We start from the raw sequence: 25497 nt of genomic DNA, 5'->3' as shown, positions 1-25497 counted from the left end.
AGTATAGATTAGTGGTTGTGTTTTGTAGACTTTCATACAAATGGGATCATACAGTGTATTTTCTCTTTTGGTCTGGCTTCTTTTACTCAGCATAGTTGTATTGAGGTTCATATTTTAGCATGTATTGTTATTCATTCCTTTTTATTGTGGAATAACGTTTCAGTTTATGTACACACCATGGGTTTATCCATTCACCTGTTGATTGAATTTTGGCCCTGACAAATAAGGCTGCTCTGAGCATTTGTGTGTATACATCTGCTTTCGTTTTGGGTCATTAATATCTAGGGGTAAAATGGCTTTATAGTCGGTAAATTTAAAAAGTATAACTTAAAAAAAACTTTGCCAGAGTGGTTATATACCACACAGGTACCTTTTATGAGCTGTCTACTTAGTGTGGGACCTTGTTATTCAAAGTTTGGTCTGTGGATTTGGTGTTATGTTTATCTCGAAGCTCCTTAGTGTTTCATGTTTCATCCTACAGCCTGTTGAATCGAAATATGCATTTTGCGTAGATCCTTAGGTAATTCAGATGCACATTTAGAACTTGAGAACTGGGAGCGGGGAACGGTTGGAGCGGGGAAATGGAGTGCTTGAGAACTGTGGTTGAGAGCAGTAGTTCTCAAGCACTCCATTTTCCTGCTCCAACCGCCCCCATCCCCCTTTTTTTCTTGCTGTAACCTCTTGAAGGCTTTGACACCTATATGAAATTCTCAAACGTGGCTGGGAGGTAGAAGGTTTTTAAAAGTCTTGACAGATAATATTGATAAATGTGACATGTTCTGCTACCTTCACATGATTGCTTCCTGGTGATTTATTAATACTTAAGGCAATGAAGTGTTGTGCCTGTTGGCAATTTCAGATTTGGTAGTTTCAGGAGGAATTACTTCCCAAGCATTTTTCTAGTATAGAGCGCTTCAGTTTGGCACAATTTCTTGTGGATGAGAGATACTCATTTTCTTTTTGTGTAATTTTTCTGGTAATGGATCCATTTGTTAGCATTTCCCCCCCTAATATTCTTGTTTTCATAACCAGTGATATAATTTTGGGGTATTTTCATATATAGTTATCTTTAAATTTTCTGTATTGGTTACTCTTACTGTTCAAGGAATGCAAAATATTATCAGCCGTTGACTGTTAAAATACGTAAGTTAACTGAATATCAAGTAATGCTTTTTAAAGCTAAATATCCATCATTTATTTTGCTTGCTGTTTCAAATTTTTTGTGTTACTACTCATTCTTTCATTATTGTGTGAATATTTAAGACCAAGCCACATTGATGTATCACCTTCCTAAGTTAGTGTTGATGTTGAAGGTCAGGTCTTAATGACATTAGAAAATTCTCAAATTGGAAACAAGATTTCTGGACTTGCCTGGTGGTTCATTGGTTAAGACTCCATGCTTCCAGCGCAGGGGGCATGGGTTCTATCCCTGGTCAGGGAACTAAGATCCTATGTGCTATGCAGTGCAGCCAAAAAAGAAATAAGGTTTCAAAACCCAACAATTAGATAACAAGAGAGTAAACATTTACTTTGTCAAGTGGAACAAGTTAGTGATAGAGTTTTCCAAAAGTTGATTTGTCAGACATTCTAGAATTATAATGCTTGTGATGTTTCTACACTGTAAGATGCTATCACTTTCCTTTCTGTTTAAGATAACAGTTATTCAGGCCATCAAAGCTCCCTTATCCCTATTTCTTGACATCCCCACAAACAGTTATGGGAGAAAGAGAAGCAATGGATGATTTGATGCTTATTCATTTAAAATTTAACACAGCTGTTTTTCTGAAGAGAAAAATCTTTTCCCTGTTACTAAATTCTAAAAGGGATTTGTTGCAAATAGGCTGTTATCTGTTTAGCTGATAAATGCCTTTAAATACTGTTTTACGGGGGTGGGGGGGGAGAACCCAGATACCTTAATAATGTGACTGTTTATTTTATTGATTTTTAGCAAAAGCTGATGTATTTCTTTGGGAGGCAAAGTTAATGAAATGAAGTACCTGCAAGTTTACTTACAAAGGCAGTATTTAGAATACTAGAGGAGTGTATGGATAGCATGTTTTAGGCCTATGTTTTTCAAGTTTTCTGTGATGAAAGGCCAGTTATGTGGGTTTTTAAAATTTTTTTTAATTCATTGTTTGCTAAAACTTTTCTCAAGTATAAGAAAAATGAGTTATGAGAAAAGTTAAAAGAAAAATGTGGAAAAAAACAAGGACTTTTTAAAAATTATTTAATTACTGTCAAATTGCTTCGGAACTTTGTAAATAAGTGCTTATTCTAAATTTCCTTTCTCCTAGAGAACCACAATCTGAGTAGCACTGCTGTAGACTGGTGGTTCCCATGGATTTAGTATCACATTAGAACTTGTTAGAAATGTAAGTTGTTTGGTTCTATCCCAGACCTACTGAGTCAGGAAATTTTGGTAGTTTTGCTCAGCAGTCTGTTTCAACACAAGACCAGCAGGTGATTCTGCAGCACACTGAGGTTTGAGAGCCGCAGCTGTGGCCTTCTTCCTAAAATGCTGATTATCTGGGCTTTCTTAGGAGAAACTGGATAGAGTGCCAGCTACAAGTAAAAGAATGAAATATAGGGTTGGTTACAAAATTAAATAGGTCGTGGATTCTTAAAAAATAACACATGTAATTAAAGATAGAAAGGTTTGATGTGCTAAGTGAATAAAGAGAAGGTTCTGGTGTTTTGATACCAGGATTATGGACCACATAATTAAAACTATTTTGATAGAGTTGTAAAGTTTGACATTGATCTCACCTAGATAAAGATTTCATCAGTCAAAACTTCCTAATTTTAAGACCTCAGGGTTGCGTAGCAACTGATTCAAACAGCTCTGAGTTTGATGTTTGGCAGGACTTTTTAGTATATATTCATAGGAATTAACATGTTATATTTCAGTGTTCAAAATGGGGTCTTTGTCTTAATCTGTGTTTTATTTTCATTGTCCCATTGTAACTAGTAGATGGAAATACAGTTGATTTTTGTAGCTTGCAATATTGTAAAACTCACTAATTTTAGAAGGTTTGTTCATAAATCCCCTTGGATTTCCTACTTAGAAGATCAGATGCATCTGGGAATAAAGGCAGTTTTACTTCTTTTCCTAGTCTGTGTACTTGCTCACTCCATCTTTCTGCCTGCCTGCCTGCCTCTGTCCTTCCCTCCTGTCTGGTGGTTACACTGAGTCAGACCTCCAGTATGATATTGAATAGAGGTGTTGAGAGCAGATATCCCTGTCTTCATACTTTTAGGGAAGAAGTATTCATATTTCAGTTAAATAATAATGGAGTTTTCCAGTAGATGCCTTTAATCCGTTAGAAGAAATTCCATTTTATTTTCAATTTTCTGAGAATTTTTGAAGTGGATGTTGAATTTTGTAATGGTTTTTCTGTGTACAGAGATGATCATATAGCTTTTCTTACTTTTTTTTTTTTATGGTGATTACATTGATTTTCAGTGTAAACCAGTGCTACATTCCTGGGATCAACCCCATTTGGTCATATATTGTCCTTTTAATAAACTATTAGATTCAGTTTGCCAATTTTTGCTTAGAATGACTACATATATATTCACAAGGGATACTTGCAGTTTTCTTATAATGTCTTTTTCTGATTATGGTATCAGAGAGGCACTGGCTTCTTAAAATGAATACTCCTTTTACTTGAGTATCTTAGAAATCTTTTTGTAGGATTGGTATTATTTCCTCTTCACATATTTGTTAGAATTTACCAGTGAAGCCACCTGTCCCTGGGTCTTTCTATGTTTGAAGGTATCTGACTACAATGCAATTTCTTTAATAGCTATAAGATTATTCAGGTTATGTATTTCTTCCTGAATGAGTTTTGGTAGTTTGTTTCTTCTAAGCAATTTGTCCTTTTCATCTGATTGACTAGTTTATTGGCATGAATTTGTTAATAATATTCTCTAGAGTGATGTCTCCCCTCTAGTTTGTGACTTTGGTAATTTGTGTCTTCTCGCTTTTTCCTTCATTGATGTGGCTAGAAGTATATCAATTTTATTGATTTTGTTGAAGAATCAGCATTTAAAATTTTTCTATTATTTTTTTCATTGATTTCCACTTTATTTCCTTTCTTCAGTTTACTTTGGGCTTAATTTGTTCTTTTTCTGTGTTCTTAAGGTGGAACCTTAAGGTCAGTGGACATGAGTTTGAGTGAACTCCGGGAGTTGGTGATGGACAGGGAGGCCTGGCGTGCTGCGATTCATGGGGTCACAGAGTAGGACACGACTGAGTGACTGAACTGAACTGAAGGTGGAAGCTAGTATTATTGATAGGAGACACTTCTTAATGTTTAGAAACTATAAATTTCTTTCAGAGTGCTACTTGAGCAGCATCTCACAACCTGTTTTATTTTTTATTTATTTAAGGTGCTTCCTAATTTCCCATTTGATTTCTTCTTTGTTCCCTGAGTTAGTTAGAACAGTGTTGCTTAGTTTCCAAATACTGAGTGGTTTCACAGAGATCATTCTGTTACCAGTTTCTAACTTAATTTCATTGTTAGAGCATAGTTTGTGTGATTTGAATTTTTGTAAATTTTTTGTAAGGTAGTTTAGAATATATCCTGTCTTGGTAAATGTTCCCTGTAATTGTGAAAAGATAAAACTGCCTTTGGATGAAGTACTCTGTAAAATGTCAGGGAAGTCTATATCTTTGGTGACTTTCTACTATTATTTATTATTGAATGTATGGTATTAAAATCTCTAATTGTGGATTAATCTTTTCTTGAAGTTGTTTTAGTTTTAGTTTCATGCATCTTGAAGCTCTGTTATTAGGTACATAGATGAGTAGGGTTGTAATGTTGTTATTCAGTTGCTCAACTGTGTCCGATTCTTTGCGACCCCATGGACTGCTCATGTCTTTTGAGTTGATGATGCCATCCAACCATCTCTTCTGTCATTCCCTTCTCCTCTTGCCCTCAGTCTTTCCCAGCATCAGGGTCTTTTCCAGTGAGTCAGCTCTTCACATCAGGTGGCCAAAGTATTGGAGCTTCAGTTTCAGCATTAGTCCTTCCAATGAATATTCAGGGTTGATTTCCTTTAGGATTGACAGGTTGATCTCTTTGCAGTCCAAGGGACTCTCAAGAGTCTTCTCCAGCACCATACTTTGAAAGCATCAATTCATTGGCATTCAGCCTTCTTTATGGTCCAGCTCTCATATCCATACATGGCTACTGGGAAAACCACAACTGTGATTTTATGGACCTTTGTTGGCAAGGTGACATTTCTGCTTTTAAATATGGTGTCTAGGTTTGTCATAGCTTTTCTTCCAAGGAGCAAGTGTCTTTTAATTTCAGTCACTGTCTGCAGTGATTTTGGAGCCCAAGAAAATAAAATCTGCCACTCTTTCCATTTTTTCCTCCATCTGTTTGCCATGAAGTGATGGGACCAGATGCCATGATCTTAGTTTTTTGAATGTTGACTTTTAAGCCAGCTTTTTCACTTCCTGACCTGCATACTGGTTTCTCAGGAGGCAGGTAAGGTGGTCTGGTATTCCCATATCTTGAAGAATTTTCCACAGTTTGTTGTGATCGACACAAAGGCTTTAGGGTAGTCAGTGAAGCAGAAGTAGATGTTTTTCTGGAATTCTCTTGCTGTTTCTATGATCCAGCGGATGTTGGCAGTTTGATTCCTCTGCAGTTTCTAAATCCAACTTGTACATCTGGAAGTTCTTGGTTCCTGTATTTTGAAGCCTAGCTTGAAGGATTTTGAACATTACCTTGCTAGCATGTGAAATGAGTACAGATGTACAATAGTCTGAACGTTCTTTTACATGTATCCATCATTATGGATGGTATCCTAAGAGTGTTTTCACTGTGCACTCCACCTGTCTATTGCTCTCCTCCATCCCCCTTCAACCACTGATCCTTTTACAGTCTCCATTGTTTTGCATGTTCCAGAATGTCATATTGTTGAAATCATTTTCAGAAGGGTGTCTGTGGGGCTTCAAAATCTGTGGATATTGATATATGCAAGGGCTCCTGGAAGCAATCCCTGTTGTATACTGAGGGAAGATGACTGTTTCCTTCATGGGTGTCTTTGGTATTTAAAACAGAATTGCCATACTCAAGGTAATCTAGGTTTTCTCCTGTGTTATCTTAATAGGGGTTTTAGAGTTTGGAATTTTACATTTAGATCTGTTATCCATTTTGTGTTAATTTTTCTGAAGGATGTGTCTATATTGTTTTGCATGTAGATGTCCAGTTGTTCAAGTACCATTTAGTGAAAACTGTCTTGACTCCACTGTATTGCCTTTCCTCTTCTGTCAAAGATCTATTGACTATAGTTATGTGGGTCTATTTTTGGGCTGTCTTCTTCCATTGATCTATTTATCTGTTCTTTCTCCAGTACCACTCTTGTCTTCATTATAGTCTTGAAGTCACGTAGTGTCAGCCCTCTAATTTTTGTTCATCCCCTTCATTATTATGTCAGCTAATTTTTTAACTCTCCATATAAAATTAAGAATCAGTTTGTCAATACCCACAAAATTAACTTGCTGGCTTTGATTAGAATTACGTTGAACCTATTATAGATCAAGTTGGGAAGAATTGACATCTTGACGATATTGTCTCCTGATGAATGAACATGGACTATCCATTTATTTAGTTCTTTAATATTGTACATCCTTGCCTGGAGAATCCCATGAACAGAGGAGTCTGGTGTACTACAGTCCATGGGGTCGCAAGAGTTGGACGCACAACTTAGCGACTTTGATTTCATTTGATACTGTACATTGGAATTTTGTGGTTTTCCCTCAGAGATAGAATATGCATTTTGTTAGATTTACACCTAACTGTTTCATTTAGGTTGTTATTCATATAAGTGATTTTGTGGTTTTCATTTCAAAGTTCACTTGTTCATTGGGTAGTATATAGGAAAGCAACTTGTTTTGTGAACAAAGACAGTTTTATGCTGTTTTGGCCAGTGTGTATATCTTTTATTTCCTTTTTTAGGAGGAGTCTTGTTGCATTCACTAGAACTTCCAGTGTGATGGTGAAACAAAGTAGTGAGAGGGGACATCCTTGCCTTATAGCTGACCTTAGTGGGAAAGCTTCAAGTTTCTTACCATTAACTATGATATTAAATGTAGATTTTTAAATAGATACTCTGTCAAGTTCAGCAAGTTCTCTCTTCCTAGTTTATTGAGATTTAATGTAATTTTTGATACAGTTAGGTTTTGCTCTCTCATCTTAATGTTTTCTGTGTGTTTTGTCTGTTATTTGTTCCCTTAACTTACTTTGCCTTCTTTCAGATTACTTTTTATAATTCCATTTTATTTCTGTTTTTGGCTTATTATGTATAGGTCTTTGTTACTTTAGGAACTTGATTCTCAGTGAGGTCTGACTTATTTCCCAGAGGACACTAGATAATTCCTAGAAACATTTAAATTTTTTCACAACCAGAGGGTGCTACTGACATCTTCTGGGTCAGGAATGCTGGTAAATACCCTACAAAGCACAAGGGAGAATTCCCACAACAAAGAAATACCTTTCCCAGAATGTCAATAGTGCCAAAGTTGAGAAACTCTGATTTGGGGTATACAGCTTTATTCCAGTCTAGCTTCACACTGCTATACCACTTAATGTACATACAGTGTAAGAACTCCATACTTTGGCCACCTGATACAAAGAGCTGACTCACTGGAAAAGACTCTGATGCTGGGAAGGATTGAGGGCAGGAGAAGAGGGCTCCAGAGAATGAGATGGTGGGATGGCATTATTGATTCAATTCACATGAGCAAACTCAAGGAGATAATGAATGACAGGGAAGCCTGGCATGCTGCGGTCCATGGGGTCACAAAAAGTAGGGCACAACCAAGCCACTGAACAATAGCAGCCCCCTTCAGCTTGATATGCTACTTAATGTACAGTGTAAGAACCTGACAATAGTGTACTTCTTGTCCAGCCCATGTGCTATTATTTTTATTTAAAGAACCAATTATTTTCAAATACTTTTAAGTAATAAGAAAAAGATGTATATTTTCCCTTGTGGCTATCATTATTCCTGCTTTTTATTAATATCTCTTATATTTAGACTTTCATCTGGTTCATTTTTCTTTTTCCTGAAAGACTTCTGTTAACATATCTTGTAGGGAAGGTCTGTTGGTGATGAATACTTTCAAATTTTGTACATCTAAAAATGTCTTTTTTTCACCTTTTTTGCATGTGGTAAAGCAAAATATCTTCTTAAAAATTTGTAAATGTACGTAACCAGTTAACTATGTATCTGGTTCCAAATCGGGAAAGGAGTACGTCAAGGCTGTATATTGTCACCCTGCTTATTTAACTTATATGCAGAGTACATCATGCAAAATGTTGGGCTGGATGAAGCACAAGGTGGAATCAAGACTGCCGGGAGAAATATCAATAACCTCAGATATGCAGATGACACCACCCTTATGGCAGGAAGTGAAGAGGAACTAAAGAGCCTCTTGATGAATGTGAACAAGGAGAGTGAAAAAATTGGCTTAAAGCTCAACATTCAGAAAACTAAGATCATGGCATCCAGTCCATCACTTCATGGCAAATAGATGGGGAAACAATGGAAACAGTGACAGACTTTATTTTCTTGAGCTCCAAAATCACTGTAGATGGTGACTGCAGCCATGAAATTAAAAGATGCTTGCTCCTTGGAAGAAAAGTTTGACCAACCTAGATGGCATGATAAAAAGCAGAGACATTACTTTGCCAAAAAAGGTCTGTCTAGTCAAAGCTATGGTTTTTCCAGCAGTCATGTATGGATGTGAGAGTTGGACTATAAAAAATGCTGAGCACCGAGGAATTGATGCTTTTGAACTGTGGTGTTGGAGAAGACTCTTGAGAGTCCCTTGGACTGCAAGGAAATCCAACCATTCAATCCTAAAGGAAATCAGTCCTGAATGTTCATTGGAAGGACTGATGCTGAAGCTGAAACTCCAGAGGACTGACTCATTGGCAAAGACCTGATGCTGGGCAAGATTGAAGGTGGGAGGAGAAGGGGACAAGAGAGGATGAGATGATTGAATGGCATCACCAACTCAATGGCATGAGTTTGAACAAGCTCTGGGAGTTTGTGATGGACAGGGAAGCCTGGCATGCTACAGTCCATAGGGTCACAAAGAGTTGGACATGACCGAGCAACTGAAGCGAACTGATACTTTCTTTATGGATTTGCCTATTTCTGAACATTTCCTATAAATGAAATCATACATGGCCTTTTGTATCTGACTTCTTTTTACATAGTATACTGTTTTAAAGGTTCATCCATGTTATGGCATACATCAGTACTTTATTCCTTCTTATAGCTGAGTAATATCCACTGTACATGTTTCATCTTTGTTGGAGTAGAAGTTAGCAGCTGAAACCTTTTAACTGGTTTCTGCTGTCGCTTTTATCTCCCATAGAGTTCATATTTTACCTCAGCAGGTGATTTTAATATGTTGCCAGGATGGAGAATCAGATTTAGAAAGTACTAGAAGAGAAGCAGGTTTAATTATAATAGGATAAGGATGTATATAGGCTTTTTTTCTCTGTCTTCTTCCTTCTCATCCTTTCTTTATCATGGAAGCAATCAGTTTAAGTAGTTTTAAGGATCAGCACTGATTGCTTTTTTGTAGTATATATTTTTGAGTAAATTGTAGAAAATGTAGAGAAGAAAATAGAGACCAGTTGTGGCTCAGATGGGAAAGCATCTGTCTACAGTGTGGGAGACCCTGGTTTGAGCCCTGGGTTGGGAAGATCCCCTGGAGAAGGAATTGCAGTCCACTCCAGCACTCTTGCCTGGAAAATCCCATGGACAGAGGAGGCTGGTAGGCTACAGCCTATGGGGTCGCAGAGAGTCAGACACGACTGGGCGACTTCACTTTCATAGTCTCACTACCAATACTTTGGCACATTTCTCTCCAGTTTTGATTTTTACTCTTCATGCATGCTTTTTACCGTTTATGCATGCTTTTACCTGTCATTCTATTTACCTCACTATACTTGGGATTATCTTTTGTTGTGTGCCATTTCTACATAATTTGTAAGTATTTTCACATGTCATTAAACTGTTTTTCAGTTGGCAATATATCATGGATATATTGTAATTATAGCAGTACTGGAGATAATACAGTTGTTTCCAGTTTTACTTACTATAATTATTGTGTAAATAATAGATTAATTGTTAGAAAGTTTTTGAAGGCTTAGAAACATATTACCAAACTGTTCTCCAGAACATACCAAATTACACTTCAACACAGTCACTAGCACTCATTCTTGAAGGTGTCTGTTTTATTCATCACAGTTTTAGCATCATTGTGAATAATTGCTTTACCAGCAGGTTTTGTATACATTCATTCTTTGTTTACATCAGAAGTTATTTTTTCTAGATTTTTAAAATCAACTTTATTGAAGTATAACTTGCATACAGTGTAAAGCATTCATTTATTTATTTGGCTTCAGTGCATGCCAAGTGAAAGTCAAAGTATTAGTCACCCAGTCTTGTCCAATTCTTTGGGACCCCATGGGTTGTAGCCCACCAGGCTCCTCTGTCCTTGTGATTCTCCAGGCAAGGATACGGGAGTGGGTAGCCATTCCCTTCTTCAGGGGATCTGCCTGGCTCAGAGATCGAACCTGGGTCTCTAGCATTGCAGGCGAATTTTTTGCTGTCTGAGCCACCATGGAAACCCACGGCACAGGCCATGCAGGATTTTGGTTCCCCCATGAGGGATCAATATCCCACCCCCATTGGAAGTGCAGAATCCCCTAACCATCGGGGAATTTCCATAAAGCGTTTATTTAAGATACTTGTGTAACCACCACTCCAAACAGGAATAGAACATTTTTATTCCCCATGAAAGTTCCATTTATCTTACTTGCAGTTCATAACTTCCATCATATTTTCGGGCAGCTGCTGATCTGCTTTCAACTGCTATAGATTCATTTCTTGTGTTTTCAAACTTCATATAAAAGAAACCATACAGTGTGTTTCATACAGTTGAAGCTGGATTGAGAAAAAGGCAGAGAAACCAGAGATCAAATTGCCAATATCCATTGGATCATAGATAAAGTAAAGTTAGTCCCATAAAAGCTTCTGTATACCTTTTGGATCCTCTAAATAGTCTCGACCACAATTGGGACTGTTTGAAATTCTACCGAGACTGAGGTAACCCTTCCTGGAAGGTGCCCTGATCCTTACCCTGTTCAGTTGGGAGCCCTACATACAAGGGCAAAGTAAGAGGACAGGAGGGAGCTGAAGGTTTCACACCCAGATCTGTGCCCTTAGGACATAAGTCTGGCATGTCTTGCAGAGAGATAAAGAGCAATATATATGGTACTTCTACCCATTTCTCTTGTTTTCTGCAGAACTTGTCTAATTGTAAAACAGTATTATAATTGAGACCCTTCAACCAGTGTTCCCATGTTCCAAAGGATACTGTGGCCATTCAGTATCACAGAAGAAGATCAGGCATGTCTTTTTAAATTCTGGGAATCAAACTTGTCCCAGATTTTTTAAAATACATTTTAATGGAATGGTTCTGAAATGGTTAGCTCCCATCTGTAAGAGAGGAAAAAGTGGGATCCACAGCTGTGGCTTCTTTCTACCAGAGGCATTCCTCTCTGCTCTAGATTGGGGTGTAGACAGAATTAGTCTGTCCCTTACCGACACAGGCGCCGAACTTGTCCCTCCCGGTTCTACCACCAAGGTGGGGTGGAGATACACCGGGGGTAGACCTGATGGCGCCTCAGATTGACTTAGTTCCATACCACCAAGACCTGTCTTTGATTTGCCCTTTTCCTCTGATGCCACCCGGGGTGGAACAGAGCAGTTTTTCAGAATGTTTCCCAAGCCAGGACTCCTAGGGAAGCACCCGTCTTACGTGTGCCTGTGCATATTCCTGAGTACAGTCCTGACCGCAGTAGAAATGGTGAATCATAACGGGATAAACAGCAACCAGGGTGTCCCTTCTGAGTGTCACCACGCCAGTATATGTGATAGCAAAAGGGTTGGCCAGCGAGGAAAAAGTGATTTTTGTCCTCAAACTTCTAGGACCAATCTTCCAGTTCATTTCCACAGATTCCACAGAAAGAAAATCTAAGGAGTCGAGACATAAGCTACCAGAGAACCTCCTCTGATCTGTTAACAGCACTACCAAGTGAAGAAGCCCATTGCACTTCCAGTCTGACCAGATCCTGCAATTCCCCATCTGTGTCCTCAAAGACCTCATGGTCACCAGCAGTGCTTCTGTCCACATAGATCAGAGGCACAGCCATGATAAAGACTCACTTTCAGGTCAGTGGCCCCTGAGGCAGGCAGCCAAGAGAGTGACCTCTAGCTTGAGAGATGTTCCTGGAGCTAGAACTCTGCCTCTCTCCCAAACGTGCTCTTGTAACTTCCGGCTCCTAGCAAGGCTAGGCACTTCCAAACTTGGGGTCTAAGTAAAAGTAAATAGTAACAGCATGGATCACAGTTCCCTTTAATGTCTATGATCTGACAGATTAGGTTAGTAGTTCTAATTCCCCATGCAATTACAAAATGGTCAAAGGGACCAGGAAAAGGGGACTGAGAAAGGAAAGTTCGGTCCACATGCTTTGCCCATCTCTGGTCACTCTGCTAGCAGGGACCTTGGTTCTCTTGGCATTGGCAGGTCAGTATAAACCCCCAACAAGGCTCCTCTTTTTGGGGCTACCTTCAGTCATTACAAGGCACCGCAAAACCATAGAGCAGGGCTCATCACTTGCTTCTTGCAAGGCGTGTCATTCATTCACACAAGCACACCATAGAGTTAGTAAAGTAAAGTGGAAAATGTGTGTACTGAGAAAGCAGAGAGACTAGAGCTCTGAGTGTGTTCTTACCTTGTTCTGAAGATCCCGGACGAGCCCCCAAGATGATTGCTTATGGCGAACGATGTTGGATTCGTGATCTCTGAAGCAGATGATTTAGCCTCGGGACTAGGGACCTGGTTTGATCACTCAAGAGCTTTTGTGTAGCAGAGTTTTATTAAAGTAAGAAAAGGGACAGAGAAAGCTTCTGACACAGACATCAGAAGGGGGACGGAGAGTGCCCCCCTCACTTGTCTAAGCAAGGGAGCTATATACTTTTTTAGTTAGTTATTACAATAAATTGAAAGACTGTCTCAAGGTTGTAAAGATATTACTAGACCCACTCCCGTAATTTATATTTTAAGATAACAGGATTAGCCAGAAGGTTTTCAGGAAGGAGAAACTGTCCTCAAGCAGGATCAGTTCAGTTCAGTCTCTCAGTCATGTCCGACTCTGCAACCTGGTGGACTCCAGCATGCCAGGCTTCCCTGTCCGTCACCAACCTCCGGAGCTTGCTCGAACTCTTGTCCATCGAGTCAGTCAGTGATGCCATCCAACCATCTCATCCTCTGTCGTCCCCTTTTCTTCCGGCCTTCCAATCTTTCCCAGCATCCGGTTCATTTGAAATGAGTCAGTTCTTTGCATCAGGTGGCTAAAGTAATGGAGTTTCAGCTTCAGCATCGGTCCTCTCAGTGAATATTCAGAACTGATTTCCTTTAGGATGGACTGGTTGGATCTCCTTGCAGTCCAAGGGACTCTCAAGAGTCTTCTCCAACACCACAGTTCAAAAGCATCAATTCCTTGATGCTCAGCATTTTTTATAGTTCAACTCTCACATCCATATATGACTGCTGGAAAAACCATAGCTTTGACTAGACAGACCTTTGTTGGCAAAGTAATGTCTCTGCTTTTTATTATGCCATCTAGGTTGGTCATAAGTTTTCTTCCAAAGAGCAAGCGTCTTTTAATTTTGTGGCTGCGGTCACCATCTGCAGTCAAGCAGGATACATTATTGTTATATAATCCTTGGTGGTGGTTTAGTCTCTTAAGTTGTGTCCAGCTCTTGCGACCCCATGGACTGTAGCCTGCCATGCTCCTCTGTCCATGGGATTCTCCAGGCAAGAATTCTGGAGTGTGTTGCCATTTCTTTCTCCAGGGGATCTTCCCGACCCATTGCAGGCAGATTCTTTACCAGCTGAGCTACAAGGGAAGCCACATACATAATCCTTAATACTGAGTTTAAACTGAGTTGTTTGTTGTGTAATCATTAGTTCCAGGCTTAAAGAAAAAAACACTTTTGTGATTAAGACTAAGGAATGTAGAGGAAAAAAAAAAGATGTTTGTCCTTTGCTCCTCCTTGAGAATTCCAGACCCCTATCTCCTCTTCGAGAGCCCCAGACCCTTTTTTCCTTTTTGGGGACCCCAGACTTCTTATCAACCTGCCTAGGAATTGACTCTCATCATGGGCATGCATCTCACTTTTCAGGTGTACACTTAGAAGTAAGATTGCTGGATCTCGTGCTAAGTGTATTTTTATAAGAAACTCCCCAACAGTTTACAAAGTGGTGATATCATTTGATGCTCCCACCAGCAGTTGATATTACCAGTTTCTTAATTTTAGTCATTTTGTGAGTATGTAGTCAAAACTGTGATTTTATTTTGCATTTTCCTGGTACATGGATGTTGAACATCTTTTCAAGTGCTTATTGGTCATCCCTGCATCTTATTTTTTGAAATATCTCTTTAAATTATTGGCTCATTTTCTTTAAAAGTAGGATTGTTTTCAGGACTTCCTTGGCGATCAAGTGATTAAGACTCTGTGCTCCTAATGCAGGGGCCATGGGTTCTCCTGGTTGGGAAACTAAGATCACATATGCGTCACAAAAAACTCCCACACAAAAAACTCCCACAAAACAATAGAGTTTTTTCTTATTATTGAGTTATAAGAGTTCTTTATATATTCTGCATACAAGGCCTCTCACATACTTACTGTGAATAATTTTTCCTCCAGTCTGGCTTGTCTTTTCATTTTCTTAAGAATGTATTTTGAATAGCACAATTTTTTTAATTTTGAGGAAGTCCAGTTTATCAGTTCTTTCATATATAATTTCTTCTGTTTTATGTCCTAAGAAATCTTTGCCAAACCCAGGGCTACTAAGGTTTTCTTACATACTGAGGTTTTCTTGTAGGTATTTTACAAGTCAGACTTGGTGTTTTGGTCTGTGACCTATCTTTGAATAAATTTTTGTGTATAAGTTGAGATAGCAGTATGGGTTATTTTTTCCCAAACTGACATCCAGACAGTTTGTTGACAAGACTTTCCTTACTCCTATTCAGTTCCCCCATTAATTGGTCACCTTTGTCTAAAAATTGATTACGTGTATGTGTGTTGGGGGGGGGGTCTGTGTTTAGACTTCTTTCTTTTCCATTGCTTTATATGTTCATTCTTAGGCTGATAACATGCGATTTTGAATAATTTAGCTGTATATTTTGCAATGTAGCTTGTAATCAGATCTTCAGATTTTTTTCAAGATTATGTTTTGCAATTCTTTTGCCTTTCCGTATGAATTTTAGAATCAGCTTGTCCATTTCTGTTAAAAAAGCCTGTTGGGATTTTGAATGGGATTGTTGAATATTATTGTATCTATGTGAATCAGTTTTGAGGGAAATTTACACTAGTAAATTTTTTGAACAGTATTGAACCTTCCAGTTCATGAACATACTGCAACTTTCTCTTTATGTTGACAAGCAAGTTTTGCATGGGCATATTTACTGTCCCTAAATATTTAGTGGTTTAATGCTCTTTTAAATGGTAATAGCTTTTTATTTTCATTTTCAGTTGCTAGGATAATAGAAATACAGTTGAGTTACAAATATTGACTTGAAGTCCATGATTCATTTTTTAGTTAAAACGTAGCTCTGTTGAGATACTGTCAGATTCTCTCTCTCCATGACCATGTCATGTACAAAGTTTTACTTTTTTTTTCTCTCCCAATATGCATGCCATTTCTTTTTCTTTCCTCACTGCACTGACTAGAGACTCAGGAAAAATAGACTTTTGGGGACTTGTTTTTGATCTTAGAAGAAAAGGATTCAGTCTTTGACCATTAAGTATGGTGCTATCTGTAGGTTTTCCACTGTACTGCCTGCTCTTTATCAGATTGAGGACATCTTTTTCTTGGGTGTTGAGAAAAGATTTTGAATTGTCAAAATTTTGATTTTTTAAATTTTGTTCTTAGAATTTCACTATTTTGAGTATTTCACCCTAGTGGTATATTGTAATAAAAATCAGAAACTTTTAGCCTTGACAGTGTGCCGTGGACTGTTCTGAACACCTTACTAACTTATATAATCATTACAACAATCCTTTGAAGCATATATGGTCTAAATTTTACCAGTGAGCTTTAAATCATTATTTTTGAAAGAAACTTAAATTCCATTCTTTCCCAGTCCCTTTTATTGTAGACATGAATATTCATTTCTAGTAAATGAGGTTTATTTGTTGTTTCTTTTTGAGTTCTAATTTGGGTCCTCTGCATCATCATTAATTTTGATTATTTTTAGAGTATGTGAAACATTAACAGGATTCTAAAATTCAGAACTGTTAAAGATTATATCCTCAGAGAAATGTCTCTCTCTTCTTATCCCTTTTAATCCATCCATAATAATCTATTCTTTGTAATTCTTAGCTAATATATGATCAATTTTGTGAAATTTCCATGAAGACTTCAGATTAAGAGGCATTGGGTGTAAAGTTTGACAAATAAGATTTACCTTATTTGGTTGCTTAGGTCCTTGCTTGCTTTTTGACCACTTGATTTGCCTTGTGCTGAGTGGTCTTTTAAAGTTATTATTAGTGTATCTTCATCAGTCCTTCCCTATTTGTAGCTTTTGCTTCATAAAATGATTATTTGAGCATAAATTATTATTGATACATTGATATTCATACATGTGTAAAGGAATCAAAATCTTTGTTATGAATTGTGGATTTTGGGTCATGCTTAATACCCTTTGGCTTGAATTCTGCTTGTCTGATACTGGGATGGGTTTGTCTTTCTTACTGTCTTCTATCACCTGTAAGCTTTATATACATTCCTTTTATTCTTTCTGACCACCTTTTGGGGTGATGATGGGTAGGATATTTCTTGTATAAGCATATAATTGAGTTTAGAGTTATGAGACAAATTGAAAATCTTTTTGTTTTCATAGATGTTATAAGTCCATTCATATTTATTGATATGGCTGAATATGTTTGATTACAATTCTTCATAACATTTAATTTTTTGTATTATGTTATATAGGCTAGTTGTTAAAATTTTGCTCCAATCTTTTTTTCCTTCTCCCATTTTTAGTTGCATTTTTTCCACTTTAGTGTGCAAATGTTTGTACATTAATCTTCTACCCTTTTTCCCATCTTTGAGATACATGAATATAAGTGTGTGTGTGTGTATGTATATAATTTTGCTAAAGTTTTCCATTGATATCTTGGTTAGATGGAAGCCAAGATGAAGGTGGCCTATACTAGTCATTTGTGGCTGTTGAGCATTTGAAATACGGCTGAACTGAGATGTTCTATACATATAAAACACATGTGTTACATACAGGTTTTATAGGCTTGGTAGGAAAGAAAAAAATGTACCTGTACATTTTTATGTACAGGTACAAATATCTCTGTACCATTTTATATTAATTCTGTGTTGAAATGATAATTTTTGGATATATATATTGACTTAAATAAGATTAAAATTAATTTCATCCTGTTTCTACTCTTTTTTACTGTAACTACTGGAAGATTTAAATGTGTGGCTCACATATGTAGTTCCCATTATATTCTGAACAGTGCTGTTCTAGTAGATTTCTCAAAAGTCCTCTGTTAAAGTCCCTGAGTACTTTGTATAGCTTTGATACTTGAAAGATAACTTAGCTGGATGTAAAATCTGTGATTCATACTTTATGTTCATTGAGGTTTCTGGAAAGGCTGCCTTATTGATTCTTTGCTTTATAATTGTTAAAGTCTGATATTCATCTGATTCTTTTGGTCGTTTAAGTTATATGTTATTGTTAATTATTATTGTTTGCTTTGAGGCTTTTTCATTATTTTTGAATAGTTTTATTCAAATATATGCCAGAGTCTGTTGTTCTGTATTACTTTTGCCAGGTATTGGTGAGTGTTTTAAAGTGTAATATCTTAATCATATTTAGATGTAGAGTAGTGTTAGCTGCATGCATAGTGTTATGTAACATATCCAGCACTTTTCTTGGAAAACTGAAACTCTATACCCATTGAACAGTAGCTTCCTTTTTCTCCTCCCCCAGCCCCTGACAACAACCAGTCTTTCTAAGAATTGGACTACTTTATTTAGACCTCATATAAGCAGTGTAGTATTTGTGCTTTTGTAACTAGCTTATTTCACTTATAATATCCTCAAGATTCACGCATGTTGTAGCGTGTGTCAGAATTGTCCTCCTTTTTAAGACTGACTGATATTCCATCGTATGTATGTACCACATTTTGTTTATGCATTCATCTGTCAGTAAACACTTGGGTTGCTTCTACCACTTGGTTGTTGTAAATAACGCTGCAAGGAGATCAAACCAGTCAATACTAAAGGAAATCAGCCCTGAATGTTCATTGGATGGATTGATGTTGAAGCTGAAGCTCCACTTCTCTGGCGGCCTGATGTGAAGAGCCAACTAATTGGAAAAGACCATTATGCTGGGAAAGACTGAGGGCAGAAGGAGAAGAGGGCAACAGAGGTTGAGATGGTTAGATGGCAGTGCTGACTCAGTGGACATGAGTTTGAGCCAACTCAGGGAGATGGTGAAGGACAGGGAAGCCTGGCATGCTGCAGTCCGTGGGGGTCACAAAGAGTCGAACACGACTGAGTGACTGAACAACACATAGAAGATCATATCATCTGTGAGCAAAGATATTTTTACTTCTTCCTTTCCTATTTGGTATTTCTTTTTCTTGATAATTGTTCCTCCTAAGACTTTAAGTACTGTGTTGAAAAAGAACTGGCAAAAGCCGGCCTGCTCGTTTTGTTCCTGATTTAAAGGAACAGCTTTCAGTTTTTCACCATTGAGAATATTGTTAGCTGTGGGCTTGACGATTTCTTTCTGTTCCTAGTTTCTTGAGTGTTAGTATCATGAAAGAGTTTGGATTTTTTTCAATGTGTCAATTGAAATAATCATGTGATTTTTGTCCTTCATTCTCTTATGTGTATTACATTGACCAGTTATCATACATTGAGCATTCTTGCATTCCAGAAGTAAATCCCACTTGGTCATGATGTATAATCATCTTCATGTGTCGTTGAATTTGGTTTACTAGTATTTTGTTGAGGACTTCTGCATTGTTATTCATCAGCAATATTGGTCTGTAGGGTTTTTTGGTTTTTGTGTTTTACTTGTAGTGTCCCTCTGCCTTCCCCTTGCCGGTTTCATTGAGATAAAATTGACACATAACATTGTATTAAAGTGTACAGTGTAATGATTCGATCTATGTGCATGTAGTAAAATGATTACCGCGGTAGGTTTGGTTACCATCTGTCACCTCACATCGCTACCGATTTTTTTCCCTTGTGAGGAGGACTTTAAGATGTGCTCTCCCAGCAGCTTTCATATGTGTAGTACTGCGTTATATATATACTACTGCGCTATTAACTGTAGCCACTGTGCTGTACACTACACTCTCAGGACTTACTGAACTTGGAGCTGGAATTGTGTACCTATTGACGACCTTTACCCATTTGCATATCCCCACCCAAGTAAGTATCTGTCTGATTTTGGTTTCAGGATAATACTGGACTCGTGAGTTTGAAAGTTTTCTCCTCTCTTCAGTTATTTTTAGATTTTGAGAAGGATTGAAGTCTTTAAATGTTAGTAGAATTCTCTAGTAGTGAAGCCATCTAGTGATGAGCTTTTCATTGGTGAGAGTTGTTTGTTTAATGATTCAGTAGATTCAGTATCATTTCTGTAGTTCATGTTTTTAATTTTTTCATGATTTAGCCTTTGTAGATTGTATAGTTTTAGAAATTTATGTTCCTTCTAGATTAATTTGTTATATAATTGTTAATAGTAGTCTCATATCACCCTCTCCCCTCCCCCAGGGGCATCAGTTTTAATGCGTCTTCTCTGAGTTTCTGATTTTTGGTATTTGAGTTTTTCTTAGTTCATGTAGCTAAAGTGAAAATGAAGTTGCTCAGTCCTGTCTAACTCTTTGCGACCCCATGAACTGTAGCCTACCAGGCTTTTCCATTCATGGAATTTTCCAGGCAAGAGTACTGGAGTGGGTTGTCATTTCCTTCTCCATCATGTAGCTAAGTAAAGGTTTGTCAATTTTGTTGATCTCTTCAAAGAACTTTTAGTTTTGTTGGTGTTTTTAAAAAATTTTCTCTGTTCTCATTTTCATTTATTTCTACTCCAGTCTAATTTATTATTTCCTTCCTTCAGCTAATTTGGGTTTTGTTTGTTCTAGTCCTAGTTCCTTGAGATGTAAAGTTAGGTTGTTGACTCCAGATCTATTCTTTTTTAATGTAGGTAGGAATTTATTGCTAAAACCTTCTTTCTTAATATTGCTTTTGCTGCATCCCTAAGTTTTTGTTATATTGTGTTTTCATTTGTCTATTTTCTAAATTCCTTTTCCTTTTGACCCATTGATTGTTAAAAAACATGTTGTTCGGTTTCTACATATTAAAATTTTCTAAGTTTTCTTTTGCTGTTGATTTATAGTTTAATTGGAAAAGATAGTGGTTGTAAAAAGTACTTGATATGGTGTGTCCATTGAGATAGTTTTATATCTAATTGTTTTTATGTTTTTTATCTTTTAAATTCTATACCAGAATTAAAAGTGACTTAATGCATCACCATTACAGTATTAGAAGATTTACATTTGTTTATATATTTACCTTTACTGGAGAATTTTCTAGTTTTCAGTGGTTCTATGTACTGTCTAATTAGTGTTTTTGCTTCAACTTGAAGGACTCTCTCTAGCAGTTCTTATAAAAGACAGATTCACTGGTGATTCACTTTTTCAGCCTTTGTTTATCTTGTTAGGTCTTTATTTCTTTGAGTTTTAAAGGGCAGTTTTTCCAGATATAGTATTGTGGTCGGCAGGTTTTTTGTTTGTTTCAGTGCTTTCAGTATATCATTCCACTACTTTCTGGCTTGTAATGTTTCTCCTAAATTTTAAAAAATCGGTTAGTTTTGGGTGCACTGAGTCTTTGTTGCTGTGCTCAGGCTTTCTCTGGTGGTGTTGAGTGGGGGCTACAATCTAGTTGCAGTGTGCAGACTACTTTTTAGGTGGCTTCTCTTGCTCTAGAGCACCAGGCTTCAGGAGTTGTGGTGGGTAGTCTCAGTAGTTTCTTCACACAGGCTCAAGCGTGTGCGGGCTTCAGCAGTTGTGATGTGTGTGGATGCAGTAGTTGTGGCCAGGGACTTAGTCGCCCCACAGCATGGGGAGTCTTCCCAGGCCAGGGATGGAACCTGTGTTCCCTGCATTGCCAGGCAGATTCTTAACCGCTCTACCACTGGGGAAGTCCAAGGCCTGTAATGTTTTTGATGAGTAACTGTGGATCATCTTGTGGATGCTCCCTTGTACCTGATGATTTACTTTTTCTCTTGGGGCTTTCTGGACTCTCTCTGTCTTTAACTTTTGACCCTTCAGTTATATGTCTTAGTGTAGGCTTTTTTTAGTTCATCGTAGTTGTCTTCTTTTGAGCATTTTGAATTTGGATGTCCTTCTTTTTGGATTTGGTAAGTTTGGGACCATTTGTTTCTTCCTATAAACTTTCTGCCATAAGGGTGGTGGTATCTGCATATCTGAGGTTATTGATATTTCTCCCGTCAGTCTTGATTCCAGCTTGTGCTTCTTCCAGCCCAGCGTTTCTCATGATGTACTCTGCATAGAAGTTAAATAAGCAGGGTGACAGTATACAGCCTTGACGGACTCCTTTTCCTAGTTGGAACCAGTCTGTTGTTCCATGTCCAGTTCTAACTGTTGCTTCCTGACCTGCATACAGGTTTCTCAAGAGGCAGGTCAGGTGCTCTGGTATTCCCATCTCTTTCAGAATTTTCCAGTTTATTGTGATCCACACAGTCAAAGGCTTTGGCATAGTCAATAAAGCAGAAATAGATGTTTTTCTGGAACTGTCTTGCTTTTTCCATGATCCAGCGGATGTTGGCAATTTGATCTCTGGTTCCTCTGCCTTTTCTAACTCTAGCTTGAACATCTGGAAGTTCATGGTTCATGTATTGCTGAAGCCTGGCTTGGAGAATTTTGAGCATTAACTTTACTAGCATGTGAGATGAGTGCAATTGTGCAGTAGTTTGATCATTCTTTGGCATTGCCTTTCTTTGGGATTGCAATGAAAACTGACCTTTTCCAGTCTTGTGGCCACTGCTGAGTTTTCCAAATTTGCTGGCATATTGAGTGCAGCACTTTCACAGCATCATCTTTCAGGATTTGAAACAGCTCAACTGGAATTCCATCACCTCCACTAGCTTTGTTTGTAGTGATGCTTTCTAAGGCCCACTTGACTTCACATTCCGGGATGTCTGGTTCTAGGTGAGTGATCACACCTATCATGATTATTTTGGTCATGAAGATGTGCAGATGACACCACCCTTATGGCAGAAAGCAAAGAGGAACTAAACAGCTTCTTGATGAAAGTGAAAGAGGAGAGTGAAAAAGTTGGCTTAAAGCTGAACATTCAGAAAACAAAGATCATGGCCTCTGGTCCCATCACTTCATGGGAAATAGATGGGGAAACTGTGGAAACAGTGTCAGACTTTATTTTGGGGGGCTCCCAAATCACTGCAGATGGTGATTGCAGCCATGAAATTAAAAGACACATACTCCTTGGAAGAAAAGTTATGATCAACCTAGATAACATATTGAAAAGCAGAGACATTACTTTGCCAACAAAGGTCTGTCTAGTCAAGGCTATGGTTTTTCCTGTGGTCATGTATGGATGTGAGAGTTGGACTGTGAAGAAAGCTGAGCACCGAAGAATTGATGCTTTTGAACTGTGGTGTTGGAGAAGACTCTTGAGAGTCCCTTGGACTGCAAGGAGATCCAACCAGTCCATTCTGAAGGAGATCAGCCCTGGGATTTCTTTGGAGGGAGTGATGCTGAAGCTGAAACTCCAGTACTCTGGCCACCTCATGCGAAGAGTTGACTCATTGGAAAAGACTCTGATGCTGGGAGGGATTGGGGGCAGGAGGAGAAGGGGACGACAGAGGATGAGATGGCTGGATTGCATCATGGACTCAATGGACGTGAGTCTGAGTGAACTCCGGGAGTTGGTGATGGACAGGGAGGCCTGGTGTGCTGTGATTCATGGGGTGGCAAAGAGTCGGACATGACTGAGCGACTGAACTGAACTGATAAACTTTCTGCTCCTTTTTCCTCCTTTTAGGGCTTCCATATGTGTTTCTTGATCTGTTGGTGGTGTCATCAGTTTCTTAGGTTTTATTCATTCCTTTCTTTTTCTTTGACTCCACTAACTCTTCTGCTTAATCTAGTCTGCTGTTACTAGGTTTCGTTTTTTGTTTTTCCCCCAGCTCATTTATTGTAATCTTCAGGTCCAGATTTTCCATTTGGGTTTTGTTTTTTTTTTTTAATGTTTTCTGTAGGGTTTTTTTTTTTTAATGTTTTCCATCTCTTTCTTGATATTTGCGTTTTGTTCGTATGTTGTTTTTCCTGATTTTGGTCGTCTGTGTTCTTTTAGTGCATTGAATTTTATTAATATGATTATTTTAAACTTTTATTCTCAGATAATTCACCAGTCTCTTATCTCTTTAGGATCAGTTTCTGGAGATTTTTTTTTTTTTCCCAGTTGCCCCCTGCGTCATGTTTTCATGCACCTTGTTTTTTTCTGTTGTTATAATTTGCGTGTTTGAAGAAGTAACCGTAACTCCTAGTCTTTATGAACTGGCTTCATACAGGGTAAGAGCTTTAGCAGTCAAGCCAGGTAGGGAGTCTGGAAGCCCGCAAACCTTTTCTGGAGATGCATCTTCCCTGTGCACGTTCACATAATTTCCCAGTTAGAGGGGTTCCCTGGATTATCTATTAGGAGCTTGTTGTAATGTTTTGCTCCCTCTGATGTTTGTCAGTGTTGCTGTGAGTTTTCTGATGTTGGCAACACGCCTAAGTTCTTTTTCGTTCTCCACAGCACCTAGTCATCCAAAGAATGCTGGCTCAGTTAGCCTTCTGAGTTACGTGAGACAGAAGATAGTCCCTGGGGCACCTCCCCCCAAAACTGAAATTTAGACCCACGTTCCACTCTTCTGTTCCCTCCCAAGGAAGAGCTGTGAGCTGAATGTTTTCTCCTGATTGCCCGAAGCAGTATCAGATCGTCTGGTGATGCTAGTTCTTGTGTTCCGTCTTGCTCCCTCTTGGGCTTTTTTTGATAAGTAGGTTCATATATTTTATCTTAAATACTAGTTCTGTTGCATTTTCTCTTTTTTGTTTTGCTTTTTCTTCAAGGACTCCACTTATATGAGTATCATTTCTTCTTTGCCTGTTTTTATATTCTGTCATCTTTCTTGCTCATTTTACTTCTTTCTCTATTCACTTGGTTATTTGACATCCTATATAAAGCACACTTAAGTCTTTGAGTATATTTTACACAAGGCTTCTCATAATTTTAGTTTTCATCTCTGAGATAATTGTCTTTTTCTTTCTTTTTGCATTCAGTCAACTCTTTCCTTTTTTTTCCCTGAGTCTTTTGCGTCCTCCTCCAATCTTAGTTTTTTGTATATTTGGGGTAGGTCACAACATTCTTAGTTTAGTAGGGCCCTCTTTCGTCAGTGTAAGCTGTGTGGAATGATCTGCTTTTGAGAAGTAGTCAAAGAATAGTTTGTCTCATTCTGGCTCTTTCTAGCTAGTGTTTCACAATCCCCATGATTTTGTTTTCTGTAGGACAAGTGAGATGGGCTCAGTTTTTTTTTTTTTTTTTTTCCTTTTCTCTGTAAGTATTTGAAACTTGCTCTTTTGATTTTGATCTCCAAGAATCTTGTTACACTCTGTTTTGTGGTGATGGTTCGTCTGTAATTCAGTTTGTCATTGTGGCTTTAGTTTTTTAATCCTTTACTAGTAAGTTTATAATTACAGTGAGGTAGAGTAGATAATTGTAGTTATTCAATCAGCTATCTTTAGTTGGAAATTTTGGATGCAAATTTTTAAAATATCAATGATTGTTTAACTTTGTATGCAGCCTAATTTGATGGATTCTGAAACCTAGCCTGCATATTAGGATATGAGCTTGGCAAGATGAAAAAGAGACATACAAACAATGATTCAAATTTCAGTTCTGCTAATTTCTGTCATAGAAATCACAGAGTCTTAGTTTACTCATCTCCAGAAGAAAAAATATTTCTACCTTGTACCTTGTGGAATTGTGCTTGGTACCTATACATGACTCGAAATCATTAATTATATAGCATCTTTTAGTTTGTGTGTAATGGCTTACCATATAATCTCATGTGTTACTAGGAAGAGTGTAAAGTGTAGAGAAATTATATACTTTATATTTTTCTTAATAATTGATGCTTTCATGTTGTGCTGGAGAAGACTCTTAAGAGCTCCTTGAACTGCAAGAAGATCCAACCAGTCGATCCTAAAAGAAGTCAGCCTTGAATATTCATTGGAAGGACTGATGCTGAAGGTTCAATACTTTGGCCACCTGAT

General features: G+C 37.9%; 1 protein-coding gene across 4 annotated transcripts in view; it reads left to right on the top strand.

The window, feature by feature from the left end:
* Positions 1-25497, top strand: part of EPC2 (enhancer of polycomb homolog 2) — a 129473-nt gene that overhangs the window by 24220 nt on the left and 79756 nt on the right. The gene's annotated exons all lie outside the window — the stretch shown is intronic.

This window comes from Ovis aries, chromosome 2 (genome assembly GCF_016772045.2).
Source record: "Ovis aries strain OAR_USU_Benz2616 breed Rambouillet chromosome 2, ARS-UI_Ramb_v3.0, whole genome shotgun sequence".
In the NCBI taxonomy this organism is placed as follows: domain Eukaryota; kingdom Metazoa; phylum Chordata; class Mammalia; order Artiodactyla; family Bovidae; genus Ovis; species Ovis aries.
The sequence above is the reverse complement of the archived record's forward strand: the minus strand, read 5'-3'. Positions and strand labels throughout refer to the sequence as shown.